General features: G+C 46.3%; 1 long non-coding RNA gene across 1 annotated transcript; it reads right to left on the reverse strand.

Moving 5' to 3' along the window:
- Positions 1–614: 614 nt before the first annotated feature.
- LOC309639082 lies at positions 615–9,117 on the reverse strand. Its single transcript, XR_014251456.1, has 2 exons — positions 8,667–9,117; positions 615–870 (listed from the first exon to the last, which is right to left on the reverse strand). It is a non-coding gene; the product is annotated as an uncharacterized lncRNA (long non-coding RNA).

A 9,117-nucleotide genomic window follows, 5' to 3' on the forward strand; every position in this document is an offset into this window, starting at 1 on the left:
CTCCCGGCAGGAGACCCAGGGCCACCGAACCCGAGAGCCTGCAGGACCCTTCCCAGTCATGGCCCCCTCCCTGGGACTGGACTCAGGGCAGCTGTGCCCCGGCCTCTGAGTCCTGAGCTCTTCAAGTGTATTGACTCAACGAGCACTGAATTTAGAAACGGAAAGATTTCATTTCCAATTTGGTTATATGCTGTCTGCTCTATTATAAACCATGAAACATTTCAGACGTTGCCAACAGCTAGGAATCTGCACAGTTGCCATGCATTTCAAAGTTCTCCACGAGGTGTTTTAGTGCCACCTACAGGTCACTGCCTCAGGAGGCGCTGCAGACGGACAGGTGGTGTACCCTGCACCCCACCCAATGGAGTGGGGGACCATGCAGAGCAGGGGTGAAGCTCACCAACGTAATTCAGAGAGAAAGAAGCTAGATGAAAAAAGTACATATTGTACAATTTACAAAACTACAAAACCAGGTAGAACTAATTGTATTAGAGTTTTGCAGAGAAACAGAACCAATAGAATATATATTATTTAAATCCCTTTTATATAAAATAATAATATATAATAATTTATATAAAATAAGTCCCTATACGTAGGCATGGAGAACACCAATATATATTTATATATAATTTATATTTAAAGGGATTTATTTAAAGGAATCAGCTCACGTGACTGTGGGAGCTGGCAAGTCTGAGGTCTATAGGACTGGCTGTCAGGCTGGAGACTCAGGCAGGATTTCTGTGCTACAGTCTTGAGGCAGAATTCCTTCTTCCCTGGGAAACCTCCGTCTTTGCTCTTAAGGCTTTCAACGGTATGGATGAGGCCCATCCGCATTCTCTAGCATCTGCCTCGCATGATACAACGAACAACCTGGGAACAGGGATAAAACGAAAATCCTGGGAACAACCGAAAAACGCACTGACTCTTTCCCAGGAGAGGATGCAAAGTCCTGGAGTGATGTTTACTCCTCTTGATGTCCCATAATTCTATCATGTAAATTAATACTCTACTCTTATGTCATATAATAAGGGAATACGAGGGGAAGAAGACAAAGCTATTTACCAGACAGATATATCTATATATATCCCTCTATCTCTATCTCTATATATTTGTAACCAAATAAGGAAGAAATATTCATGTAACCACTACATGTAACCACCACATCCTCATTTCTGCAACTGATCACTGGTGGTTGTAACACACCTTCTCCTACTACCCATCCTGTATTCCCTTTGCCCTTAGTAAGCACCTTAGCCGGTCATGGTTCTTTCCTTGGTGGTGTGACATAAACCTTCATTCCTGCCATGAGTAGTCCTGACTGGATTGGGTTGTGGTTCTCCCCTGATTTTAATCACAAGGCATGGTAATTCTAAGAGACAGCTTAAGGGCTCTCCTGTATTCCAGACATACTCTTCCTTAGCTCCACTGAGGAGGAACAGCCCAATCTCCCCTTGGGAATCAGGGTCAGTCACCCCAGACAGCATGGTAACTCCTTCTTTGCCTGCTGATTCACAGGAATGAGGAACCCGAAGTGGACGAGAAGCAGTCTTAACTTCCAATTCAATGGACTCATTGTTGTGTCTCCTGACGGAATTAAGACCTTCAGGCCAGCAGAGCAGAGGCAGAGCAGGAACAGGAAGCAAAAATGTCGCTGTGGGTCACTCGGGGCAATGGTGAGTGGTGGCCCTCCCATTTCTACCCCTTGATTCCTGACTTTGAGAAAAACAGCACCATATATTGGAGAACCCTGCCCCAGACCTGCAAGGGACTGCCACCTAGCTGTCACTGTAACAGAGTCTTTCAAAAGGCCATTCCACCATTCTATCACGACTGCTGCTTCAGGACGGCGGGGAACAGAGTAAGACCAGTGAATTCCATGGGCAGGGGCCCACTGCCATACTTCATTTGCTGTGATGAGAGTTCCTTGATCAGAAGCAATGGTGTGTGAACTCCATGATGGCAATCTGTAAGTCCATGGATGGGAGTTTTGGAAGAAGCACTGCATGAGGGAAGGTAAGTCCATACCCAGAGTAAATGTGTCTTCCAGGAAGGACAGAATACTGCCCCTTCCATGATGGAAGTGGTCCAATGTAATCAACCTGCCACCAGGTAGCTGGCTGGTCACCCTGGGGAATGATGCCATACTGGGGACTGAGTGCTGGTGTCTGCTGCTTCAGACTGGGCACTCAGTGGTGGCCGTAGCCAGGTTAGCCTTGGGTGAGTGGAAATCCATGTGTAACGCCCACCCCTGCCCCTGCAGCCATGTTCATGAGCCCACTGGGTGATGACAGGGGTGGTTGGGTGGTGTCCATACAACGGGTCAGCCTATCCACTTGAATATTGAAATCCTCCTCTGCTGAGGTCTCTCTTTGGTGAGCATTCACATGGGACACACATAGCTTCATGTTTTTTGCCCATTCAGGGAGGTCTATTCACATACCTCTCCCCAAATTTCCTTGTCACCAACTTTCCAGTCATGTTCCTTCCAAGTCCTTGACCATCAACTCACAGCCCAGGGATCGGTGTACAGTTGTACTTCTGACCATTTCTCTTTCAAGGAACAACCAGGTGTACTGCTGGAAGTTCTGCCCACCAGGAGGGCTTCTGCTCACCGCTGTCCTTCGGGGGTGTCCCAGAGACGGGCGGCAGTGCTGCAGCTGGTGCCCGCAGGCCAGGCAGAACCGTCTGTCTATCTGGCCTGAGTTTTCCCTTCCTCAGTCAACTGATTGAGGGCAATGCCCCATGAGGCCACAGGCAGGGACTGAAACAGAGAAGATAGTGTGTGTCGGGGGGCAAGGACTCCACTCAAAACTAGCAGTTTTCTGGTCACTTGGTCAATGGGCTGCAGTAGCACTCAAGTGAGGAATATGTTGCCTTCAAAGTCCAAAGAGGCCACCAGGCATTGTGCCTCTTTTTTGGTTGCAGGAGGGGCCTTGGAAGGGTTATCTTGACATGCCCCACACCACTGGACCCCGAGAAATTTCACTGAGGCAGACGGCCCCTGAATTTTTGTCAGATTTATTTCCCACCCTCTGACACACAAAGGTCTTGCCAGTAAGTTTGGCATAGTTGCTACTTCTCGCTCACTAGATCCAATCAGCATAATGTCAGGAATAACGGGCGAGTGTGGTATCTTGTGGAAGAGTAAGGCAATCAGGACCCCTGTGAACTAAATTATGACACAGGGCTGGAGAGCTGATACACCCCTGAGGTAGGTCAGTGAAGGTGCAGTGCTGGCCTTGCCAGATGAAAGCAAACTGCTTCTAGTGGTCTTTACTGACAGGTACGGTGAGAAAGGCATTTGTCAGGTCAATAGCTGCATACTAGGTGCTAGGGGATGTGTAAGTTGCTCAAGCAATGAAGCCACATCAGGTACAGCAGCCGCAATTGGAGACACCACCACAGTGGGCGTTAGGGCGTCAACAGATGAATTTTGGGACCCAGCATGACTGTATTTGGAGATAGGGCCTGTAGGGAGGGAGGGAGGTTAAATAAGGTCAAAGGGTGGGACCTAATCTGGTAAGACTGGTGTCCTTGTAAAAGAGGAAGAGATGTCAGAGGTCTCTCTCCTGCACACAGAGGAGAGGCTGTGTGGGGACACAGTGAGAAGGTGGATGTCTGCCAGCCAGGAAGAGCGCTCCCACCTGAAATGAAATCTGCCGACACCTCGATCCAGGTCTTCCAACCTCCAGGACTGTGAGAGAATACATTTCTGTTGTTTAAGCCACCCAGTCTGCAGTATTATATTGTGGCAGCCCAAGCAGACCAAGACAACTGTGAAAGTGCATTGCTGGACAAGCCTGCTGAAAGCAAACTGTTTCTGGTGGAAATGGTAATTAGCAAGTATTGAGGAAAAAGCATTTGTCAGACCAACAGCTGCAAACCAGCTCCCATGGGATGTGTTCATTTGCTTGAGCAATGAAACTGCATCTGTAACAGCAACTGCAATTGCAGTGACTGTCTGGATAAATATACGATAACCCACCGTCATTCTCCAGGATCCACCTGTTTTCTGCACAGGCCAAGTAGGTGAGCTGAATTGGGATGTGATGGGAATCACCATTCCTGCATCCTTCAAGCGTTTGTTGGTGGCACTAATCTCTGCAGTATTGCTTTTGGTTCACTACTTTCCTCAGTAGAGGCAGTTCTAGTGGCTTCCACTAGGCCTTTCCCAAAAAACAGCCCTCCTTCCACAGGTCAGGGAACCAACGTGAGGATTCTGCCAGCTGCCTACCCCAACCACATCCCAGAACTGGGGAAATAACCACAGCATTGGCTTGGGGACCCACTGTGAGACACATCTGAGCTAAAATTCCTCTGGTCAGCTGACCTCCACAAGGCCTACCCTGACTGGTGGACCACAATGATGTTTTGGGTCACCTTGAATTAGGGTCAGTTCGGAGCTAGTGTTCAGTAATTCTTGAAAAGTCTAATTATTTCCTTTTCCTCAGAGCATAATCACTGTGGTAAAAGGCCCCAGATCCCGAGGGAAGGCTGGAAGATTCAGTGTGTTTTTGCCAGCACAGCAGGGTCTTTCCTCAAGGGGATCTGGCCTCCCCTTTATTCAAGTGTTTTTGGGTCTGTAAACTGGGTCAAGTCTGAAGTTGACTGTAAGGCTGTGACTCTTTTTATGACACAAGTTTGTGCACTTGACCTAGAACTCTTCCTGTGACACAGAACAAGTAAGAATTTAGTAGACTGCCCATCTCTTTTCTTCTAGGGACACCATAATCAACTAGTCAGTGCCATAGGTCTCTGCCAATAAGACTATGCTAATTACTGCTTTGAATCTGCTGTCCATTATGGTACCTGGCCCCACCTTGTCTTTAGCAATTATCCTGCTCTCCATGGATCCAATTATTCCCATTTAAGGATCCAGTTTGGTGGCAGTTCCCACTGTAATTCTGTGCCTACAGGAAGGAGTGACCACAGGAGTTCTTCAAGGATGCTGGAGCTCCCTCACAAATGTATTTCTCACAGTCATGGTGCAAGGTGTGTCCTCTGGGCCCTCCTGGAGTGGGTGAGCAGGTCCTACATGATAAATCCACTCTCACACTCCAACCTTCCTACACCTTTTGGGTCCCTTCCTTTACGATAGACCAAGGCAGGTCTGGCATGTCTTCATTTAGTGTGGGTTACCTTTTGGTCAGTGTCTCAGCCCCCCAAACGAGCCCTTTCTAACCCCTTGAGTTACAACACTATATCCAGAATCTCTGCTCAGTGGGTTCATATCAGTAAATTCAGCCTGATCCTACTTTATTTACTTTCCACCATTATCCCACACTCTTTATTTGGCTGTGGCAGGTCTTAGTTGCAGCACGCGGGATCTAGTTCCCTGACCAGGGATCGAACCCTGGCCTCCTGCATTCAGAGCGTGGAGTCTTAACTACTGGACCACCAGGGAAGTCCCCTATCCCATGCTCTTAATATCCATTCCCACAGATATTCCCCAGAATTATGTCTGCATAAGTTAGAAAAGTAACGCTTCTTTTGGAGCACAGTACACCTCCTCATGGGTGAAACTTTGTGCCTCACCCTTTGGGCTTACTGGGACATGTTTTGCTATGGGTCTGGCAGTAAAGAGGGGTGCCCATGGCCAGTCTTGAGGATGATCAGCAGTGTCTTTCAAGGCAACTGCCGCAGAAGAGGTTTTTACAGGCTCCTCAGGCAAAGCAGGATCACTGTCCTCAGATGGAGTGGAAGGATTGCTTCTACTGGCACTCACAGAATTTAGGCCTCAGCGTCCCCAGCTTCATCAGGACCTGCCCCTAAGTCCCCATTCCAACTGTTTCTTTTCCCAATCCATGCCCTTTAATAGCAGAGGTTGCCTGTGAGGCTGGGTTTCAATCTGTGCTGTAATGCAACCACTTGTAGGATGCCATAAGCTTGGTTGCCGCTTTTGCAGCAGGGGCTCCAGGAATCTCGGTTGTGCAGAGCTTGTATCCCTTGCTCCTTTGGTTGTGGCTACTGCTGGACACTGGCAGGGTCATCCGGGGTGCTGGCTCCCAGCTTCCTGCCAGTTGGTGGTGAACATTCCAGCACCAGCAGCCTGAGGGTCAGTAATGGCAGGCCCTATTTTCCCTTTCACTCTTCCTGCCCTGGTAGGGGGACTGTTTCCTGCAGTTATGAATCTCTGGGTAACCTCACATGTTCCCTTTTGCTCTTAATTTTTGCTTCCAACATATTTATAATAATAATAATTAATTAATTATAATTTCCTGTGTTAAATTCCCTGTTTCAAATACTTGCAGTGGAGACTGTTTTTGTGATCGAATGCTGACTGATAGAAAATATCTGTAACTCATTATTAGCAGCTGGTATGATTTTTAACCCAAGAGAGTCAACGTAGAAGCTAAATGAATTGAGTCCATTAAGGGAACAGACACAAAATAAATATACAAACATAGCTTTCTTACAAACAATATAGAAAAACAGCCCTTCACAATAGTATAAAAAACTATTAAAAGTTTTAATAAACCTAATACATGTAAAATTGTATGAAGAAAACCTTTAGAACTATAAAAACGCACATATAATAAAACCTATATGAATAAAGAAATAAAGCATGCCTATGGTGATCTTTACAGGTTAGTACATTAGCAGGAGAATGGTTAATAAACCACAATTTGTCCGTATTCGGGAATGCATACGTTAAAAAGAGTGAAAGAATGAACTAGACCCATGTGGAAAGGTATCTAAGACATACGAGACATTTTTTAAAAAGCAAAAGCTCGTATAGCAAATTTACTTGAAAAAACCCACACAAACGTTCTGATACTAGGTACACATGTATGCTTTGTATTCTATAAACCCATAGAAAATGTGTGGAGGCATACCCAGCAACAATCATATTCTTTAGGCAGGGAGATTAGATTGTGGGGTGAATGGGGACTTTAACTTTTTACTTTATATGTATCTGTACTGTAAGACATTTCTTACAGTAAACAGCCTAATAATTATGTAATAATTATGTAATTTTAAGAAATGGTTGGGCTTCCCTGGTGGCGCAGTGGTTGAGAGTCTGCCTGCCAATGCAGGGGACACGGGTTCGAGCCCTGGTCTGGGAAGATCCAACATGCCGCGGAGCAACTGGGCCCGTGAGCCACAACTACTGAGCCTGCGCGTCTGGAGCCTGTGCTCCGCAACGATAGGCCGCAATAGTGAGAGGCCTGCGCACCGCGATGAAGAGTGGCGCCCGCTTGCCGCAACTAGAGAAAGCCCTCGCACAGAAACGAAGACCCAACACAGCCAAAAATAAATAAATTAATTAATTAAAAAAAAAAGTTTTAAAAAAAGAAATGGTCAAGAGGAGAAGACACATCACAGACTGGGAGAAAATATTTGTGAAAAACAACAACAAAAAACTTCTGATAAAGGACTGTTATCCAAAATATACAAAGAACTCTTAAAACGCAATAGTAAGAAAATAAAACAACCTGATTAAAAAATGTGCCAAAGACCTTAACAGATACCAAAGAAGATATACAGATGGCAAATAAGCATATAAAAAGGTGTTCTATATCATGACATGAAGGAGATGAAAATTAAAACAAACAACTATGAGGTACCACTACATGTCTCTTAGAATGGCCAAAATCTGGAACACTGATAACACCAAATGCTGGTGAGGAACTCTCATTCATTGCTGGTGGGAATGTAAAATGATTCAGCCACTATGGAAGACAGTTTGGAGGTTTTTTACAAAACTAAATATATACTTGCCATATGAGGAAGCTATCATGGTCCTTGGTATTTACCCAAAGGAGTTGAAAATTTATCTCCACACAAAAACCTGCATATGGATGTTTGTATCAGCTTTATTCTTAATTGCCAAAACTTGGAAGCAACCAATGGGTCCTTCAGGGGTTAAATGGGTAAACTGTGATACATCCAGACAATGGAACATTAATCAGTGTGAAAAAGAAATGAGCTATCAAGCCATGAAAAGACGTGGAAAAACTTTAAACGCATATTACTAAGTGAAAGTCACCAATGTGAAAACGTTACATACTGTATGATTCCAACTATAGGACATTCTGGAAAAGGCACAACTATGGAGACAGTGAAAAGATCAGTGGTTGCCCAAGACTGAGGGATGGGGGTAGGGGAGGATGACTAGGTGGAGCACAGAGGATTTTTAGAGCAGTGAACCCATTCTGTACAACCCTACCACGGTGAATACATCTCCCTATGCATTTGTCAAAACCCACGGAATGTACAACACTGAGAGCAAACCCCAAGGTAAACTATGGACTTCGGGTGACAGTTAATATGCTATGTAACAAATGTACGACTGCGCTGCTAATACTGAGAGTGGGGAGGGTAGTTGCCTATATGAGACCTCTATGTATTTTCTGATCAACTTTTGCTATGAATTTAAATTGCTCTAAAAAAAATGAAGTCTCTTTAAAAAAAAATCCCTCCTATTCAACCGCTCACCCGGATAATCTCTGGCAACAACCGCTGTGTTTACTGTCTCTAAACTTCACTTATACAAAGTTTTTTAAGGTTTGTAGCTTTTATAAATCTATCAAACCTTCACAGATAGTGAGTACTTTCTCTGGAAATGAGTGTCTTTGACCTCAGAGCAGTTACAGTTCTTAGTTATCATACCTGCAGCTCACGGGTTTGAGGGTTTGCCTCTAAAAGTACCAATAAAATCTTACCGTTTTTAGTGGGGGGAGCGGGGGGGAAGGCAAGTGAAGGAACTTCCAGCAAGGCTAAGTCATTTCCGCACCTCCCGCGGTTGGTGTGGGGGGCGGGAAACGGTCGGGCCCACCCGCTACGTCTGGGAGCCTGCGCTCCGGCCGCCCGGCACAGCCCCAGACACACGCCCCGTCCGCACCGCCCGCTCTCCGCGCCCACTCCCGCCCGGCCCGGCCCGTCTCCCAGGGACACACGCCCAAACACGGACGAGACTGACTCAGGGCCGAGGCCCGCAGACGACAGTCTTAACCTTCGCATTCTCCCCAATTTCCACACTTCGACAGAGAGTTCTCTAACTGTTCTCAGGAAACAGGCAGCGCCGTATCCAAGAGACTGGCCGGCGCCCCAAAACGTCCAGTAGCCACGGTCGCGCGGGGTATGACGGGGCGGGGGCGGGGTTCCGCAGGGTAT

Source organism: Balaenoptera physalus (genome assembly GCF_965194825.1).
Source record: "Balaenoptera physalus genome assembly, chromosome: 12".
NCBI classification, from domain to species: domain Eukaryota; kingdom Metazoa; phylum Chordata; class Mammalia; order Artiodactyla; family Balaenopteridae; genus Balaenoptera; species Balaenoptera physalus.